Raw genomic sequence first — 20,608 nt, 5'->3', positions numbered from 1 at the left:
TTGTGCTGCACCAACAGAAAACACTATTTATTTGAACATGATAGAGAGAAGTACAAGGAATACAATTTTTAAAGTGCAGCATGCCAAAACCCCTTGTACGCAGAGCATTATGGGCAGGATTACAAATAACTTAAGATTAACTAAGCAATGAGATATTCAGTGGTACAAAAATTATTGTAAAACATAAAAATTCAAAGATCAAAAGGATAGTAGCAAGATGAGCAAGAGCAGCAATAGTCTACAGATTTAGGAGCAGCAACTGTCTGTTGTAAGCAGCAGCCATAATAAAAGATAAGAAATAGGGAGAAAAAAACAGGCATACGAAGCAATCGCATTAAGTTCCGTGAGCGTCAGTGTTACGTTGGTAGGGAGGGAAGAACAGGTATAAACCGCCCGCCAGCCAGTCTCCAGTACAAAAAAAAAGTGGCTCCGCATGTTGTCACACTTAAAATTCAAGCCAAATATAACTTCTTATAATTTACTTGTTATTCGTCAATTAGCATAAAAAATAATTATACTTCTTTACAAACACAGTGGGGAGAAGTAAAAATGCTAAGAACGTGCAAGTATGGGATATGAGCGTTGTAATAGTTCGACAGCTAGTTATCTAGTAACTGGCACCTCAGTTCACATGGGAAGCCGCAGCAAAAGCTGACTCGGCCAATATGAATACCGCCGCCTTGCCTAAGATATACTGCCTGCCGGAGGAATATGAACCTGCCTCAATATCACCTGCTTGAGATTTCTCCACCTGTACCACCCAAAACTCCTACATTGCTTCGGATTTTCACGGTCTTCCTGTTCTAGCATAGCCTTTCCCACCAAGTTTACTTATCCTGACCTCCTCCCTACACCTGTCCTGACCTTCCTCACCTATCTACTATCCTGTTCTTCCTCGCCCAATCTACTTGTCCCGACCTTCCCATCCCTGTTTATCCTGCCTCTATACCTACCCCAGACTGGATTCCGCCATCTACTATATAGATAACCCGTCCTTCCCCACCCAATCTACCTGGACTGCATAACCTTCCTACCTGCCCTAGCCTGATCTTCCAATGTTAAAAGAAAATGGTAGCAAAAAATACAGTACATTACAGAAATCCACCATCACTTTCAAATCACTGACAAGGCTACACGGGTATGGGAAGCCCAGGTTTCTGACACTGTCATCAGATATCTTACACGAAGTGACAGACACCCTTGAGTGCACGCGTGCCAGCATGCAGGTAACAAAGCGAGAGGGTAAGTACTAAAATGGCTTCCCGCCGGCCAGAAAATGGAGGTTACGTAAGGTTAAGCAGCCTTTGTTATGTCTGGATAAACATCACCTGAGCGGCGAGTTGGCTGCCCGACCGTGTTGCCCATACTTGTATTTGTTTTTACACCATTTCATTTTCCCCTAGGAGGAGAATTTATTGACCAAATCATTCAGGGGCGGCGCTAGTATTTCTTTACTGGGGATAATAGAGGCTTAGGGGTGGGTATCTGGTTGGAAGGAGGAGGGGCTAGGAGACATATTGAAGCAGCGTTACTATTTTTTTGTTGGGGGGGGGGGGGTGATTCAGCTCCCGTTCTCCCTTGTCGCCGTCCCTAAAATCACTAGTCCTTCGATTGAACATACCGCCATAGCAGCTACATACCTTGTGTGTTCCCAGTTTATTCAATGAAAAGCGGTAAAAAAAATGTGAATCGATCCTGCAACATACTGATTAGTACGTGCACCACCTGATGTACATGTATATACCTAGTACGTAATTCTCCAAGCTAAATATAAGATTAATTTACCCAGAGGCGACGTTTTATCGAGCTACGATTCCTGCCATCAATTTTCCACTGAGTACAGCCTTTCAAAAGCATTTGATTATAAACAAAAGAAATAGCTGGAATTTGCATTAGCTAGAAAAATATTAAGCCAAGATCTTGTAACCATTATTTTTTACAATTTTCTCAATACTACACACTACACCACCCAAATAGCCATACCCGGTTCACATTAAGTTGATGGTCGTATTAATAATATACTGTATACGATGACAATGGTGATACAGGCGGTCAGCCTGATTGCATTAATTTTCATGTTATTCATCAAGTAACGATTGTGTAAATATAAAATGAAGCTACGGCCATCCAAGACTAAAAGTTGTGCATATAACCATAGAAATAATATACCAATATCCTTCTCTTCGTGGGAAGCGGGTGCATAAAGTCACATGAGGTTGCTGTATAATTCTCTCATACGCCCGCCAGGGAGGATATGGTGGAGGAGGAAGGGAAAATTTAGAAGGGAGGATGGATTGTTTTAAATCCAAGAGGACAAGTCCAATTTCATGGATCAAGGGCCCCTCGCCGGCATCAAGGCACATCTGAGGTATGGTAGGGAAGGAGAGGGGAAAGGGAACGTGCCACACCGATGTTCAGTAAAAATGTGTTGAAATCATAAATAATACAATGGCAAATGCCAAACATACGCCAAATGGTATCAATTAACTATGACCCCCCCCCCCCATCAAAAAAAAATATTAGTGCTTTTAATATTCCTATAAAAAAAATGCCTGCAAATAAAATTGATACATTTATCCATCACACACTGGTTCATAAGGCAACTTCAGGAACTGTTTCAGACACTATTTGGAAACTTAATGCAATTACAATAAAATCATGTAAGCAAAAGATGTCCAGCGGAATCACCGACTTTTCAAATCACCGACGTCTGCGAGTTATCCAGGCGGCAGGTGCGGTAGCATAAAATATAACTAAGAGTTACACAAGATATAATTTAAGTTCAGGTTAAGTTAGTGCTGAACTGATTATCAGTTAAGCAGTAACCTAATTTATATATGGGAGAACTTTGCCAATTTAAAAGAAACAGGAAACTTCTGGCCGATCGACAACTTGTGAACAGCGGAGAGATCACTTACGTTACGCAAAATTCAACTATTTTTTTTTTCAAGTGTGAGCCTATAAACAAATGAAAAACATTTAGTGGATCAAGATGTTTGACGGGAACATAAATAAGAACACAAATTGTGCACTACCCCATACTTGCTTGATAACGTTATATTGTTCAAATATTCTTAAGTGCAAGCAAGCCTCATTATGTCCAGAAAGGATCTCATCTACCTAGAAATTTTGAGAAGATAACTTGATACAAAAAAAAAATTATTCTATGCTTGTCCGAGAAACCCAACAAATATCACAATTTCAAGGTCGCATTTACATGTATGACGTACTAAGAACCTACTGTTTAGCCTATACACACGAAAGCTTAAACAGGTTTTTTCTTTTTTAACTGTCTGTATTTTTACAATTATGACAGCAAACTCTTCTTATTGAATAATGCGACTGATATGCTTTATGAGAATAGCTACTGATTATGACTGCCTGTTTCTTTTAAGCTCTTGTTAATGTATATGGTAATTTATGTGCAAGAATGGTATATAATACCGACATGATGAAATTAAGACACATGTGCAACATCTGGGTATCTTTATTGTAGACGTTTCGCCATCCAGTGGCTTTATCAATACAAATTCTAGGACGTCTACAATAAAGATACCCAGATGTTGCACATGTGTCTTAATTTCATCATGTCGGTATTGTATACCATTCTTGCACAACTTGTCAGACACTGCAACATCATGGAATCTTGATTCTGAGGACTTGTACTTAACCTTCACGACTACGACAACTACTACTACAGCTAACCCATCTCTTTGGGAAGGACCTACTTCCACTGGGGAATCCTGCCTACCAGTGACTATGCCCTCGTCTGCTACACCTGACGTTACTATATAAGCGCCAGGCTCCTTGCTTCTGCTTCAGCCAGGACCGCTCTCTGGATCTGACCACATTCCTATCATTTTCCATATTTCCTCAAATCCTATACTCATTCCAGTTCGCCCCTCTCCAGCTTATTCTCAGGCGGACTGGGATCTGTTCAAACAACGCCTAAACACTCTTGATCTCACACACAACTATGACAATAGACCAGTATCAGACATAGACACACAAATTCAACGCATTCAACAATCAATTACCCAAACTGCTACAGAGGTTGTCCCAATGACACACCACAAAGTACGTTACTCTTTTCGCCCATCAGAAAGAACAAAAAGATTACTCACATGTTACAGACACCGTTTCCTAGCAAACCAAAACAGACTAAATATCATCCGATGGGACCTCACTATTTTACGTACACATATCATCCATAGCCTAGATGATGACCACGGCCGACATTGGCAATCTGTTATAAACACAACAGATGTACAGCATACAAGAGATCCCAAAGCATTCTGGTCATCCATTCGGAAACTTACAGGCACCCCTCGATCCACAACCTTTAGACACATAAACAGCAACAACAGACAGATCTCTGACCCTGCTGAAGTGGTACATATTTTCAAACACATATGGGAAAACATCTTCCACCCACATCCACCAGACCAAGCTGTCATAGCACATACATTAGACATAGAGAGATGGGTATCCAACCATGAAGATTTAACCAATCCTGATCCAATCATAAACCTAAACACCCTATCTTCCACGCATCCTCTAAACTCTCCTTTTACTGTAAATGATGTTCACTCTTTACTAACACACCTTCCTAAAAAAGCTCCAGGTGCTTCTGGTCTATCACATTCAGTCCTTCGTCACCTTCCACTTTCTGTTGCTTCCGCTATCACTGACCTCTTTAATGCCTCTCTTGCATCTGGCTATTTCCCCCCATTCTTTAAATCTGCAACTGCATGTCTCATACCAAAACCTGGAAAAGACTTGACTGACCCCAAGAACTATAGACCTATTAGCCTCCTTGAAATTTTGGGTAAGACCTTTGAACGACTTGTAAATATGCGACTCAGGACTCACCTAGAGACAAATAACTTGCTTACTGAAAGACAATTCGGTTTCCGACAACAACGATCTACCCAAGACGTTTTGAATATAATCCTGAACTATGTACGTATCAATAAAGCCCAGAACTGTACCTCCGCCCTTGTCGCCAAAGATGTAGAGAAAGCTTTTGACACTGTTTGGCATGAAGGATTAAAATACAAACTTTGCACATCCTTTGAATTAACTATAAACATGATGAAATTATTATGTCACTTTTTAGATGGCCGAACGATGCGTGTACGGTTCAGAGATCATTATTCGGACTATTTCACATTAAAAGCGGGTGTACCCCAAGGCTCTGTCCTGTCTCCCACCCTATATATACTCTACACGAATGATTTACTTGAACCTCTTTACCCAAACACACTTACTCTTTCTTACGCAGACATCACTCAACTCACAACACATGAAAACTTTCGTTTCCTTGCACGCAGAACACAGAGAGGTCGACAGGATTACCGCCTGGGAATTATTATGGCGCATCAAAACCAACCCAAATAAGTCAAAAATCACTTACTTCCATAGAATGCGTGATGTCCCCACTCCTGTCGAACTCAAAACAAGCACCTCCCGTACCCCCATCCCACGCTCCTTCTCGACAGTTCTCCTTGGTGTCACCCTCGACCACACACTGAACCTAAAATCTCACATTACTGCAAAGACAACACAGGCGGGAACTGCACTCTCAAGGTTATATAAGCTGAGAGGAGCCAGTCTATATAAGCTGAGAGGAGCCAGTCCCAAGACAAAACTACATCTTTACAAAGCACTCATTCGTCCTCTACTCTATTACTTTCCACTCGCTCTGACGTTAATCGCCAAGACAAACGCACTAAAATTTCAACGTATCCAGAATCGTGCATTACGTTGGGTGTTGGGAGTGAGGTGGGACGAATTTGCCACCAGTGAATCTCTCCACCTCACGACAAACACACCAGCTTTGAACGTATACTGGAAGACACTTAGTGACAAACAACTTGACAGACTTGAAGCATATCATGACTACTGGACTACATACTTAGCAGATACTCTCAGACGTCCTTACAATGATGTAAATCTTTTTCAATCCTGGAGTTTACCTGGAGAGAGTTCCGGGGGTCAACGCCCCCGCGGCCCGGTCTGTGACCAGGCCAATCGTTGTATGATCCGGCACCTCCACCACAATACAAATAAATTATCTGACTTTTGCTTAAAAATTCAAATAACTTAAAAGTGCCATTGCCGTAGAGCTGTGTCTTTGTGCGTTTTTCGGGCTGAAGTGCTTGCGATGTGCGTTTGCGTCGCCTTTGCAGTAACGTGTCCCTGAACCATATCCAGTCATTGCAAGTTGATATGCTTCCAGTAAGTTGCAGTCAGCACCCGCAGAGTCCCTGTTGTCTTTTATGTCGTCTTCGTTATTGTTTATCCAGGCTTAGCAGTTGGGTCTAGTCCTGACTCTTCTCTCTTCGACTCAAGACATTCCTCTCACCGTCTATTCTTCGCACTGTCCCCACTTGCCCCTCGCGGGTCCTTACCTGAGTCCTTGTTGTTCTGCTTCAGAATCTCCACGACTATGGTGCTCTTCACACCTACTCCTAGGTTGAGGGACTGATTACCTCATCTTCTGTATATATATAGTCCTACTGTCTTCAAGCTATGTCCTATAATTTGTATTGATAAGCCACTGGATGGCGAAACGTCTACAATAAAGATACCCAGATGTTGCACATGTGTCTTAATTTCATCATGGTAATTTATACTCATTTTGTTTCAATAAAAGATTGTAATGATCCAGACTAATAGTAAAACTTGAAATCTTTCATCTGGAAATAATAAACTTGCAGGTAATAAAGTCGACGATATTTGCCAAAGTGCCACAAGAAAACGTTGCTACATAATGACGTCACTTATAATCACAGCATCATCATCGTTTTCCAGCAGTTGATAATGACCCTAATCCTCGTACTTTCTTTTTCATCTCATCTCAATCCAGTATCACAAGAATGAACAATTAGGATATATTTTACCCTGTAATGTGGAATCACGAACGCCAACTACAGTACTCCTTTTCGCTCCATAAAGAAAAAAAATATTTGAGAACACTGCATCACAAACACCGAATTCACTCTCGTCACAATAGCTACAGAACAGTTCTACTCAGTGACCTCTCAATACCAAGTGGAAACTCAGTGTTACTACGTTCTCATTATTTCCTCTTGAGATTTTCTGCAACCTCAATTCATAAATTGCCTGTCACAAGCTTTAATAAAAATCCAATTACGCAACGTTTATAAAGACGAATTCTGGTCTAAATTTCCTTAAACAATGTTTCCCTCAAACACTACCTAGAAACTCTCTTAACATGTTGGACACTGAGTTGCAGATTAGTCCAAAATTCTGTAACAAATATTATGCAATAATGACGCAAAATACTGACCGTATCTAATTAGTTACTATATGAGATTTTGTTCTACAAAACAGACTTTATAAATAACATCAGGATACCTACAAAGGAAATCCGACAAAATAAACACTAGATGGTAACATCAATCAGCTGGTCGGGCTCAGACATGAATAGGAAAACGAAGTACAGTATTAGGTTAACACCATAATGTTAATAAGCATCATCCTGTAAGCATACACGATAAACTGGTATACTGTGTTGATATTTATGCAATACAAATTCATCTAAAATTCTAAAACCTCTGAAGTGGGCCTCGTTGCAATCCAAAGCCCCTCTTTCTTTGTAATGTATTTCTTTACAGACACGGAGTAATATACACAAATAACCCGCACATAAAAGAGAGAAGCTTACGACTTTGTAAATGGTCCAAGTCGGACCGAAACGTCGTCGTAAGCTTCTCTCTCTTATGTGCGGGTTATTTGTGTATCGTTTCAGTCACGGTATTGTGCCTTTTTTGTTATTTACGGAGTAATATATTTTTTACCAAGAAACCGGTACCATAAAATATAATACTTCTTTGATATTAAAACTGCCTTCTCTGGTAAAATAAATGATACAAAAGTTTTATTTCATACGAAACTATTAAGCAACACATGAATCCATCGTTGTTTGATTTTAATCCATGGGAAGCGTTAAAAATCATAGTCATATAGCGTCTGGGGAATGAAAGGCTTTCATTCAGGTTCGATCCAAGGTAGGGGGCCAAGTCCAGTTCCTCGGATCAAGAGCTACATGTAATCAACTGGCTGCAGAGGCGGTAAAACAGTTGTCTACTGCTGGTTGGGAAGTCCATCCACATTCTGACGTAAGTCATATTCTGACTGCTTGCACATTGCTGCAGTTACTACTGCAGCTTACATATTGCTTTAGCTACTACTGTGGCTTGCAAACTGCTACAGCTACTACTGCGGCCTGCATATTGCTGCAGCTACTACTGCGGCCTGCATATTGCTGCAGCTACTACTGCAGCATATTACTGCTGCTGCAGCTACTACTGCAGCCTGCATATTGCTACAGCTACTACTGCAGCATATTACTGCTGCGGCTTCTGGCACATTGCTGCTGCTGCTGCGACTACTGCAGCAAATTATTGCTGCGGCTTCTGGCACATTGCTGCTCCTGCAGCTTGCTTACTAGTGCTGTTGTTTGCACTTTGCGGCTACTATTGCTGTTACCTGCATATTACTGTTTCTATGCCTTTCATTGTTTGCACTTTGCGGCTACTATTGCTGTTACCTGCATATTACTGTTTCTATGCCTTTCATATTATAATAAAAAAGAAGCGCAGCACCTTTCATACAACTTTGATGGGTTTCCAGAGTTTACCTACTCCCGCAGCACTGTCTAGGCCCAATGTCTGGTGCCTGCCTAGTCAACAGGCTGTTGCTATTGGAGGCCCGCTAGCCCACTTACAGTAAACTGTCGACAAGCTGATAAAGACACATGTGCAACAGTTACGTATCTTTATTCCGAAACGAGTACAGAGGAGGCAGCAAAAGCAGTAGAAATGTAAAGATGATGTAATCAGTCCATCCATGAAGACGTAGTTTTGAGGTGGTCAGTCTCTCAGCCTGGAAGATTTTGCTCCAGTCTGGAACAATGTGAAGCAGAAGTAACAGTATGGAGACTTGTACTGTCAAAGATGAGGCGCAGCCCACTAGTTGAAATAAGAATGTAATCACTGAGAGGGCAGGTCCCTTTCATATCCATTCCTTCTCACTTTTAACCAGTTATCGAAGATGTACTCTGTCAGATACTGCAGCACAACAGCATCTTGGTTCAGAAAACATCTTCGATAACTTTACTGCCTGGCCACTAGTTATATGTGAGAAGGGATGGATTTGAGAGGGACCTGCCCTCTCAATGATTTCACTCTTACTTCTAATGTGGGTTCCGCCTCCCCTGTCGTCAAGATTATCTGCGTCTTGTCTTTAACGGTACATAATTTTTTTTTCACATTCAGTCGATAAGTGCATTTAAATAATCCACTGATGCTACGGATGTGTTAAAGTATCGGTATCTATGGGTATCGGCCATTTTTCCGGTATCGGTTAAAAAAAACTCGGATACTTTTTAAACACAGAGTGCAAACACCCCCACACCCCTCCCCCCCACACACCTGACATGGAGGCAACAACGAGTTATGGTACGTGACGAAGAGTCAGAGTGGGCGCCTGTGACTAGTGGGGTTCCACAGGGGTTAGTCCTGGGACCGGTGCTGTTTTGGTATATATGAATTAGAGATGTATCAGATGTGAGAATTCAGATATCTGCAGATGCGGATGTATATGAGGATGTCTTACTTATTTTGCGGATGCATATGCGGATATCTGTTTTCAGTAAAATGCGGATGCAGATGTTCCAAGGATGCCGATGCAGATATCCATCTCTAATGTGAATGACATGACGGAAGAGATACTCAGAAGTATCCCTGTTTGCAGACAATGTGAAGCTAATGAGAAGAATTCAGTCGGATAAGGACCAGGCAGGACTACAAAGGGACCTGGGCAGGCTGCAAGCCTGGTCCAGCAACTGGTTCCTAGAGTTTAACCCCACCAAGTGCAAAGTCACGAAGATCAGGGAAGGGCGAAGAAGACAACGGACAGAGTACAGTTTAGGGGGCCAATGACTGCAAACTTCACTCAAGGAAAAGGATCTGGGGGCAAGTATAATACCGAGCATATCTGAGGCGCACATCACCCAAATAACTGCTGCAGCATTTGGGCAATTAGCAAACCTAAGAACAGCGTTCCGGCATCTCAGTAAGGAATCATTCAGGACTCTATACACAGTGCATGTCTGGCCCATACTTTAGTATGCAGTTTCAATCTGGAACTCACACCAAGTCAAGCACGTTAAGAAATTAGAGAAAGTGCAGAGGTTTGCATTGTGACTAGTCCCGCAGCTAAGGAGCATGTCCTACGAGGAGAGGTTAAGGGAAATCAACCTGATGACACTAGGGGACAGGAGAGAGGGGAGGGGGACATGATAACTTATAAAATACTGAGAGAAATTGACAAGGTGGACAGAGACAGAATGTTCCAGAGATGGGACACAGAAACAAGGGGTCACAATTGGAAGCTGAAGACTCAAATGAGTCACAGGGATGTTAGGAAGTATTTCTTCAGTTACAGAGTTGTCAGGAAGTGGAATAGTCTGAAGAGTGATGTAGTGGAGGCAGGATCCATACATAGTTTTAAGAAGAGGTACGACAAAGCTCGTGGAGCAAGGAGTGTGTAGACCTACTAGCGACCAGCGAAGAGGCGGGGCCAGGAGTTGTGACTTGACCCTTGCAACCACAATTAGGCGAGTACACACATTATTGACAAGTGCCTCTGACAAACAGTAACTAACACAAGCCAATTAGTTTTATCATCTCAAAGAAATTTAAATTATTTAATATTTAACTTTGCTGTGTTATTTAATACCCAATGTGCAATAAGCATTCATTTATATATATACAGTGGACCCTTGAATTTCGTGATTAATCCGTTCCAGAGAGTCTGCCGAAATTCAAAATTCACGATTTTCAAAACCATTTTTCCCATAAATAATGTAAATCAAATTACTGTAATCCATTCCAGACACCCAAAAGTATTAAAAAAATATTTTTTTTATATTAAATGTACATTTATCTACACAGAAAACAATGAGACTTGAAGAATAAAACAATAACAACTTGACACTTGCCTTTATTGAAGACTTGTTGACGTGTGGAAGATGGGAGGAGGGGAGAGGATGGAAGAGTTACTATTGTTTGGAAGGGGAATCCCCTTCCATAAAGACTTCATGTACCAAGTACTTTTCTGGGGTTACTTCCCTTTTTACTTTTTATTTCCTGTTTTTTAATGCCACTAGGACTAGCTTGAGAGTCACTGGACCCCTGTCACTCAAAAAACTGTTCCAGAAAGGTCTGTTTCTGACATTTCTTTAAAATTTGCCTAAAATGAGACAAGACATTGTCATTGAACATGTCGCAACAGCTTTGTCAGGGTGATGTTCCTCCACAAATCTTTCCATTCTAGTCTACATTACACACATCTCCTTAATCTCTGAAGAAAGCAACTTCTTTCCTCTCTCTTCCTCCTCCTCTGAAGCAATTTCCTGAGCTGTGGTCTGTTGCTGTTGCAGATTAAGGTCTAGCAACTCTTCAGTGGTTAGCTCTTCATTGTGGTCCTCCACCAACTCTTCCACATCCTTACCACTAACCTCCAACCTCAATGACTTCCCCAATGCCACAATAGAGTCCACAACTGGCATAGCTTTGTCAGGGTCAGCCTCAAACCCTTCAAAATCTTTGTCGAGGACACATTCTGGCCACAATTTTCTTCAAGCAGAGTTCATCGTCCTGGAAGTCACTGCCTGCCAAGCCTTACCTATAAGGTTTATGCAATGGAGGATATTGAAGTGATCTTTCCAGAACTCTCTTAGGGTCAATTCAGAGTCTGATGTTATGTTAAAGCACCTTTGAAACATTGCTTTGGTGCAAAGTTTTTTGAAGTTTGAAACGATCTGCTGGTCCATGGGCTAGAAGAGAGGAGTGGTATTAGGGGACAAGAACTTCACTGTGATGAAATTAAACTCCTTCACCATTTGCTCTTCCAAGTCTGGAGGATGAGCAGGAGCAATACCTATTACCAGGTGGTGGTTCACATGACTGCCAATTTCTAAGCCAAATCACGAAAATCAAGCCAATATTTTGACAAAAAAAGTCGCCAATTTCCAAAATTCACGATAATCAAGGGGGATGAAATTCAAGGGCCCACTGTATTGAACAGTCACTATAATTAAAAAAAAAATTAAAAAAAGTATTGGTATAGCCCAAAATTTTGTTGTCCCCTCCCTAATTGATACATTATAGGGTTTTCTACTATCCCATAAATGCAAATTTCAGCTAGTCCATATGGAAATGTTAAGAAGTTAAGAGTACAAGCCACAATCAGGCCAGTCAATAGAGCAGAAAGGGAATGCAAATACTGTACAGTGTAATATAGTAACATTTTTTACAATGGACTAGAGGGAATATGTTATGGGCACACAAATTACATATGTAGATTTAACCTTGGATAACAGTAAAAACAATGCAACTTGTTTCAATTGGGGAACTTCTGAAGGATCTACTCGTACCTACATAGGAAGATCTTACATTCATGGTTAACTGTGTTACTATCACTACTGCATGGAAGAGGAAAAACTAGGTAACTTCAAAACAAAAATGCAAAAAACAGTGACAACTCAATTTAAGGTACTGTTCTATAGTTTTCCGATTAGAATGTTGCTGTACACTAAAATTATTTTAAGGAAAGCAAAACTAATAATCTGGAGAATGTATAGGGAACTTTTGGTACCCATATCAATCTAGTCAAGCTACTGTATTGGAAATACTTAACCCTTTCAGGGTCCAGAGGCCAAATTTCGAAGGGTGCACCAGGGTCCAAGAATTTTCAAAAAATAATTTTGTTATTTTTTCTTATGGAATGGTAGAGAATCTTTTTCTGAAGGTAATAAAACAAAAAGTACGAAATTTGATGGAAAATTAACAAAATTATGCTCTTGCGAATTTTGATGTGTGAGCGATATTTCCGCATCAGCGATTTTGCCGACTTTGACTCCCATTTTAGGCCAATTACAGTATTCCAGTCGACCAAATTCTTAGCTATTTCACTAGTATTACTTCTATTCTATTGACTGAGCACAAGAAATTGCCAAGTCAACTGTTTCAACAACAAAACAAAGTGACTGGAAATTGGTAATTTGGCCAATTTAATGCAAAGTTCAAAATATTCCAGTTTCAAAATAGGGTACAGAATAAACAATACAAGTATTCCTGGCACTAAACTAACATTGCCTCTGTTCATTAGTTACGTTTTCAGGCTTTACAAATGAATTCCATTTTTATTTTTATTCACATAATGAATTTTTATTCAAACCAAAAAATAGATGATTTACTGTTATGCAATACTGTAATAATTGTATAACTAATATCACCACATTTGTGAATGTATATTAGACCCACCTGCTGTCATGTATTAGACTTGCGAGGTCATTTGTTTACTCTTGAACATCGGCAAAAATGTAACATTTCTGCTACTTTGAGTTCAGTTTCAAGCCATGTCCAGTACTAAAACCAATCAAAATCATCTCTATTTCTACAGTATATCTTCCAATCTATCAAATGATACTAAGAAATTGCAAATACAACTATAAAAAACATACGAAAAAACACTGCAAAGTCGCTGTTTTAATCAAAAATTGCAGTCTCAGTTTTTTTCTCTCATTATGCATTGTGTGCTGCAGGATTTGTTTTATGTGGTGCACACATACCACATAGATGTATTCTCTCATATCTAGGCCCAAATTTACTGCTCACAGCTTATCAGAGTGAGCTGAGCTCATGGCGTAGATCTACGGTTTGGACCCTGAACGTAAAGCCATAGATATATGGCACGGACCCTGAAAGGGTTAAAATACTTCAAAGTCATGCTCCCTGGAGAGCAAACAAAATAGAAAATGCTAGAGGGACTGGTTCCAAATCTGAACAATGAAATAACATGAGAGCAAAAGGTATGTAGATTGACCAAGCCATCAACCAGGATAGCTGGTTTGAGACCAGGCCACAACAACAACTGACCACCTGGAACCACAACCAGTCAGCAGCATGACAAAAATTGCATAGAAGGGAAGGAGCACTCAAGTGAAGGATTCAGGAGCTGCAATGGTAAAGAAAGTAGTAGTTAGTTTGGGCTCTTGACCATTTCTGAGACCTCATGTATTCCAAACTAATTCCAATCTTAATTCACCACCAACCAATGATCCCATAATTTAAAGATAAAATACTTAAATAACAATTACAGTATTCAGTAGGTGTCACTCCAGTTCATTCTCCTCAATACTGATAAACAACTCTCATCAATCATTAATTCCAACTATGAGGACTACCATATATAAAGGCAATGCATATACATATGCACAATGTTTCAGTGATTAAGTGATTAACTAAGAGAAAAGTTTACGAGATAATGTACTATAATGTTCATGTTAAACCCAGCAAAACAGGAAATGTTGATTATTAATGATGCTAAATTAGAACAGGCCAGGAACCATACATAATTATTAATGGTTGCATTTCTAGGGTCTAACAAAATTATTGAATATACAGTACAGTGGTCCCTCGCTTTTCGTAATTAATCCGTTCCTGGAGCCGTTGCTATAAATGAAATTTACAATTTACGAATCAATTTTCCCCATAAGAAATAATGTAAATACAATTAATCCGTTCCTGACACCCAGAAGTATTAAAACAAAAAATTTTTTTACATGAAATATGCATGTAGTACATAAACAATACAATGGGAAATGATGAATGAAACATTAACAGCATAACACTTACCTTTATTGGAGATTCTTCTTAGTGTATGGGAGACTGGAGGAGGAGAGAGAGTGGATTGTTTATAGTTTGGAAGGGGAATCCCCTTCCAGCAACACCTCAGGTACCAATTGCTTTTCTGGGGTTGCTTGTCTTCTCTGTTTCTTAATGCCACTAGGACCACCTTGAGAGTCAATGGAGTCCTGTCTCGCAAAATAACTGTGGAGAGAGCTCTGTTTCTGGCGTCTCTTTAACACTTCCCTAAAATGGCCCAAGACTTTGTCACTGTACATGTTGCCAATATGGCTTGCAACAACCTTGTTAGAGCGATGTTTCTCCATAAAGCTTTCCATCTTACCCCACATAGTAAAAATCTCTAATTTCTGAAGAAGGCACCTTCTTCCATCTCTCTTCCTCCTCCTCTGCAGCAAGATTCTGAGCTGCGATGTGTTGCTCTTCCTGCTGAAGCTCTTGCAGCTCATCAGTGGTGAGCTCTTCGTTCCACATCCTCCAAACTCACATCCAACCCCATGGAACTTCCCGGTGCCACAACTGATTTTACAACAGACATAGGCTCATTAGGGTCAGTCCCAAACTCTTCAAAATTCCTCTTGTCGACACAATCTGGCCACAATTTTCTCCAGGCAGAGTTCAAAGTCCTGGTAGTCACTCTCTCCCAAGCCATACCTATAAGGGTTATGCAATGGAGGATGCTGAAGTGTTCTCTCCAAAATTCCCTTAGGGTCAAGTGAGTGTCTGTGGTCACAGTCAAGCACCTGTGAAACACTGCTTTTGTGTAGAGTTTTTTAAAGTTTGCAATGACCTGCTGGTCCATGGGCTGGAGGAGAGGAGTGGTATTCAGGGGCAAGAACTTTACTGTGATGAGCCCAAACTCCTCAAAAATTAGGTCATCCAAGTTTGGAGGATGAGCAGGTGCATTGTCCATTACTAACAGGCACTTGAGATCCAATTTCTTTTCCAGGAGATACTCCTTCACACTAGGGCCAAACACTTCATTGAACCACTCAACGAAAATTTCCCTCGTGACCCATGCCTTACTATTAGATTTCCAAAACACACAATTTACTCTTCATAACATTGTTTTTCCTGAACACTCTGGGATTTTTAGAATGGTACACTTTGAAATCCCCACTAGCATTAGCACAGAACATTAGCGTCAGCCTGTCTTTCATAGGCTTGTGTCCTGGCATTGCCTTTTCCTCTTGTGTAATGAAGGTCCTCTTTGGCATTTTCTTCCAAAAGAGGCCTGTTTCATCACAACTGAACACTTGTTCAGGTTTCAGTCCTTCAGCCTCTATGTACTCCTGGAATTCATGCACATATTTTTCAGCCGCCTTGTGGTCCGAACTGGCAGCCTCACCATGCCTTACCACACTGTGTGTGCCAGTATGGTTCTTAAATCTCTCAAACCAGCCTTTGCTGGCCTTAAATTCACCCACATCACCACTATTTGCAGGCAATTTCTTTACCAAATCTTCATGCAACTGCCTAGCCTTTTCACAAATAATCAAAGTCATAAGAGTATCTCCTGCTAATTGTTTCTCATTTATCCACACCAATAATAACTTCTCAACCTCTTTGAGTACTGGTGATCTCATTTTTGTCAGCATAGTTACCCCCTTTGCAACAATAGCATCCTTGATTTCCTTTTTCTTGGCCACCATAGAACATAAGGTTGTGTAGGGTTTCTTATACATCCTGGACAGTTCGGCCACACTTGTACCGCTTTCATATTGTTCAATGATGGTTTTCTTAAATTCAATCGTATTTCTCACCTTCTTTACCACAGGCTTGGCACTAGGAGCTTTCTTTGGAGCCATGGTAGCTTATTTAGTACTTGCAAGCACTAAAATAAATGGAGTATTATGAAATATTTCGCTGGAGCACGTGAGGGGACCTTCGCTCACTGGTAAACAATGCCAGACTGGCTGCCGCCCCAACTCACGCCGTGGTTACGTGTCCCGGACGAACTACGACTCGCGAGTCAACCTATGAAAAGCGAGTCCATGTTTATACGAAAATACCCCTATGATTGGCGAAATTTACGATTGCCGGGAACTACGAAAAGTGGGGGACCACTGTATATGTATTAAAGGAAATAATAAATTAGATATACATACAGCTTCTCCTCATTTAGCGACATACTCATTTACCAACGACTCGGACTTACGACAGGCTCTTTGACCAGTATGCATACCTAAATAATGTATATTAAGAGCTGATTTCCTCAATTCTATTTATTACAATATGCAGTACACTGCTGTATAAACATTTAAAAATATACCAGAAATGTTATAAATGGTGCAAAGGTGACATTAAAACAATATCAAAGATGGTTGACACAAACCCACTACCATTATAGTATGTTCCTCACTTAGTGACGAATTCATTTACCAACGTGGTCTTAGGAATGGAACTCCATCATTATGTGAAGAGAGGCTGTATAAGGAATTGCCAAAGGACACAAGATGTGGACTGACCACATCAACTCAAGGTTGAGGGACTGATTACCTCATTCTCCTCCTGTTCTTCAAGATTCTCCTTTGTATGGACTGATGAAGCCACTGTGTGGCGAAACATTTCCTCAATAAAGATACCCAAGAGTTGCACATGTGTCTAATTTATCAACATGTCGGTTCTCTGAACCATTCATCTACAAACAGCAAGAGTTACCCCAGTACATAAATGCAGAGACCCAACCAATACATACAACTATAGGCCAATATCTAATGCACCATTGTTATCTAAAATCTTCAAAAAAACTAATTCATAACTGGGTATACTCTTTCATAGTGTCCCACAATAGACTTAACCACTGCCAGTTTGGTTTCAGGCCAAGAAGTATGAATGATGCAATTATAAAAGCTGAAGAATGAGACACTTGTGCAATGAATACAAGACAAATGAGTATCCTATTAGTTCATGCTATATGGCTTTTGTCAAGTTTAATTGTTTAAGGAATTACAGGTTCATGATTACAGGTGATAAGGATGCTAGCATATTAACATAAAGGGGACACAATCAATGTTTTAATGTTTGGGAGGATTACAGATACATTGAGAATAAGATTATATTGTTTTACCTGAATTTGTGACATTGAGAATATAGAAATGTAGTTTTTGCATATTTAGCTGATGCTGGGATATGTTAGGGAAAGGTGTTTTTTAACGGTTGTTTTGAAAATGCTGGCTAAGACAGAGGTTCTGGAGATTTCTGGCAGTGTTTTCCAGATTTTGGGTCCTTTTATGTACAGTGAATTTTTGAAGAGATTTAGCCAGACACAGGGAATATCATAGAGATTTTTGTGCCTAGTATTATGTCTATCAAGTGCTTCAGGTTGGGATTAATATTAGAATCTACTGTTTTGTAAATGTAGGATGCACAGTAGTCAGAGTGAATGTCTTGTTGTAGGTCTTTGAAGAATGGAGGGGTGTATGTTGTCTAGCAGTGGACCGTGTGATCATTTGTACTGCAGCTTCTTGTTGGGTTATTAGGTTGGGATGTTAGGTGAATTGCTGTTGTGGATCCCCAGGCACAAATAGCATAGGTGGGGTAAAGGTAGATCAGTGAATGCATAGTATAATGTAAGTAGTGCTGTTTGTGGTACATAATAACGTATCTTTCAGAGGATGCCAAAAGTAAAAGTGACTCGCTTCCACTGGGTCCTTGCATTCTTATAACTTTAATCTGTTTTTAAGTCCCTATTATTATTATTATTATTATTATTATTATTATTATTATTATAATCAAAACCAAGTGCTAAACCCACTAGGGTCATACAGATTAAGTCCCTATTAATACAATGTAGTAGATCCTTGAAAAAATAAAACTATGTAGATTTTAAGTATAGTCTAGGTTTTGCCCAAAAGCCTATGCATCCCATGGGCCTTCAGATTATTGTACGTTTTGTATACACAGTAATTTTGATACGAAGTTTTATTTTCATTTATCAATGATTTGAAATGTAGGCGACTTTGGCAGACAGTATGTTAGTGGGACCTACCTAGTAGAACACTACAGTCCTACTTTGTTCTTATGTTGTGTACTAAACCTTTTCTTGCTTTATGTACATGTTACGTAAATTATTAGGGCGTCCCTTGGCTTGGTTGGCAACGCTTTTGCCTCATACACTGAGTGTCCATGGTTCAATCCCCAGCATGTGTGGAAACATTAATAATATAATATCGTTATTTACTACGAGTGCATATACATGGTAAACAGTCCTAGCTGACATCAATGACATACTACTATACAGAAAGCTGCTTGTTATGCTCAGAATTTCTGGAAAATTGGGTCAGTTTTTTCCCAGGATGCGACCCACACCAGTCGACTTACACCCAGGTACCTATTTTGAACTGATGGGTGAACAGGGACAGGGATAGCAGATGTCTTATAGAAAGAAGTCCCTAATGTTTTCGAGCCATACTGGAGGAGATTTGAACTCCGGACCTCAGTGTGAGTCGAGTGTGTTAGCGATCGAGCTACGGGACAAGTTTCCTTACACCTGTTGTCTCTGTTCACCTAGCAGTAAGTAGGTACCTGGATGTTAGTCAACCGTTGTAGGTTGTATCCTGAGGGACAAGATTAAAGGACCCCAATGTAAATAAGACAGTCCTCCATGACTCACTGACTTCCTTGGGTTATCCTGGGTGGCTAACCCTCCAGGTTAAATATCTGAACAAATCTTGCATATACAGAGCATCTTGTATTCGGGTGTTCCACTGGAAATTTCTCGTCTAAATCATTTCAGACATTTATCAATCAGACAGGTAAAATGGTGCATGTTGGAGACAATACAGTGGCACAGCCATCATAAATGAAGTCTCTTATTATAAAATATAAAGAACCCACAATTGAAGGTTCACTCGTCAAAATTAAATAAACTATTTTCTCCATGGTATATATGTTTAAGCGTATTAGTATATACTTACAGCTCAGTATACTCTCCATGACGAATATTTTTTTTAACTCGAAAACATATAAACAAAATAATCTCATCCTCAACTGTACATGGTCGTGTCTCAATTTTTCCTCTTATTCGATTGTATATCTCTAAAATAAAATAAGGCTTTGTAAGATTAATGTGAATATACAGGTTCTTCAAAATGTACCAATGAGCAGAAATGATACTGGATTAGAAACAGCTTACCTGAAATATGAAGAAAATAACAATCGGTAGTTTAAATCTTTTACCACCACAAACGGAACTTTAAATTGCGATTGAGAATTCGGGTAAAATATTTGTATTTACTGTATTAACATTTTTTTCTTGTAAATAGTGATCCAATTATTATATGTTAAGGTATTATCTTTAAAATTTAATTATTTATCTATGATATTTATAAAATACAATGGGAAATGGAGGGTCATTGAAATTTTTAAATCGCAAACAAGTGAAGTGTTACTTGAGAGATGAGAATGTAAATACTAATATAACTACAAGCTTATTTTTCAAGGAAGATATATTTCTTACAGAGATTGCTTTATATTCATTGTGTTATACATGGAAAAGCCCAGTTATTCAAAACAATTCAAAATAAGACCAGAAATTATTATTATTATTATTATTATTATTATTATTATTATTATTATTATTATTATTATTATTATTATTATATTAATATATTATTATTATTATTATTATTATTATTATTATTATTATTATTATTATTATTATTATTATTATTATTATTATTATCAATGAGGACAGTTAAACCCATGGGGTTAAGTTTATTTAGGTACAATTATACACAATTATCTTACCTAATATTATTATTACAGGTATTACATTCATGATGGAGCACTAACCCAGCAGTCGTACAGCGCCTAGAGAATTAGTAGTAGTAGTAGTAGTAGTAGTAGTAGTAATAATAATAATA

General features: G+C 39.4%; 1 protein-coding gene across 4 annotated transcripts in view; it reads right to left on the bottom strand.

Annotated features, from left to right (window-relative positions):
* The window catches only part of LOC128693462 (serine/threonine-protein kinase VRK1), a 285,870-nt gene extending 265,837 nt beyond the window's left edge, over window positions 1-20,033 (bottom strand). The window contains exon 1 of one of the 4 annotated variants that reach the window (XM_070097347.1): window positions 19,879-20,033. The gene's annotated coding sequence lies outside the window, so the exon portion shown is untranslated. Of the gene's footprint in view, window positions 1-5,416; window positions 5,558-6,905; window positions 7,009-19,660; window positions 19,790-19,878 lie in introns of those variants that run through there. The other 3 variants (XM_070097350.1, XM_070097351.1, XM_070097349.1) reach the window with 3 other exon arrangements.
* Between the last annotated feature and the right edge of the window lie 575 nt (window positions 20,034-20,608).

The sequence above is a fragment of the Cherax quadricarinatus genome, chromosome 57 (assembly GCF_038502225.1).
Source record: "Cherax quadricarinatus isolate ZL_2023a chromosome 57, ASM3850222v1, whole genome shotgun sequence".
NCBI classification, from domain to species: Eukaryota; Metazoa; Arthropoda; class Malacostraca; order Decapoda; family Parastacidae; genus Cherax; species Cherax quadricarinatus.
The sequence above is the reverse complement of the archived record's forward strand: the minus strand, read 5'-3'. Positions and strand labels throughout refer to the sequence as shown.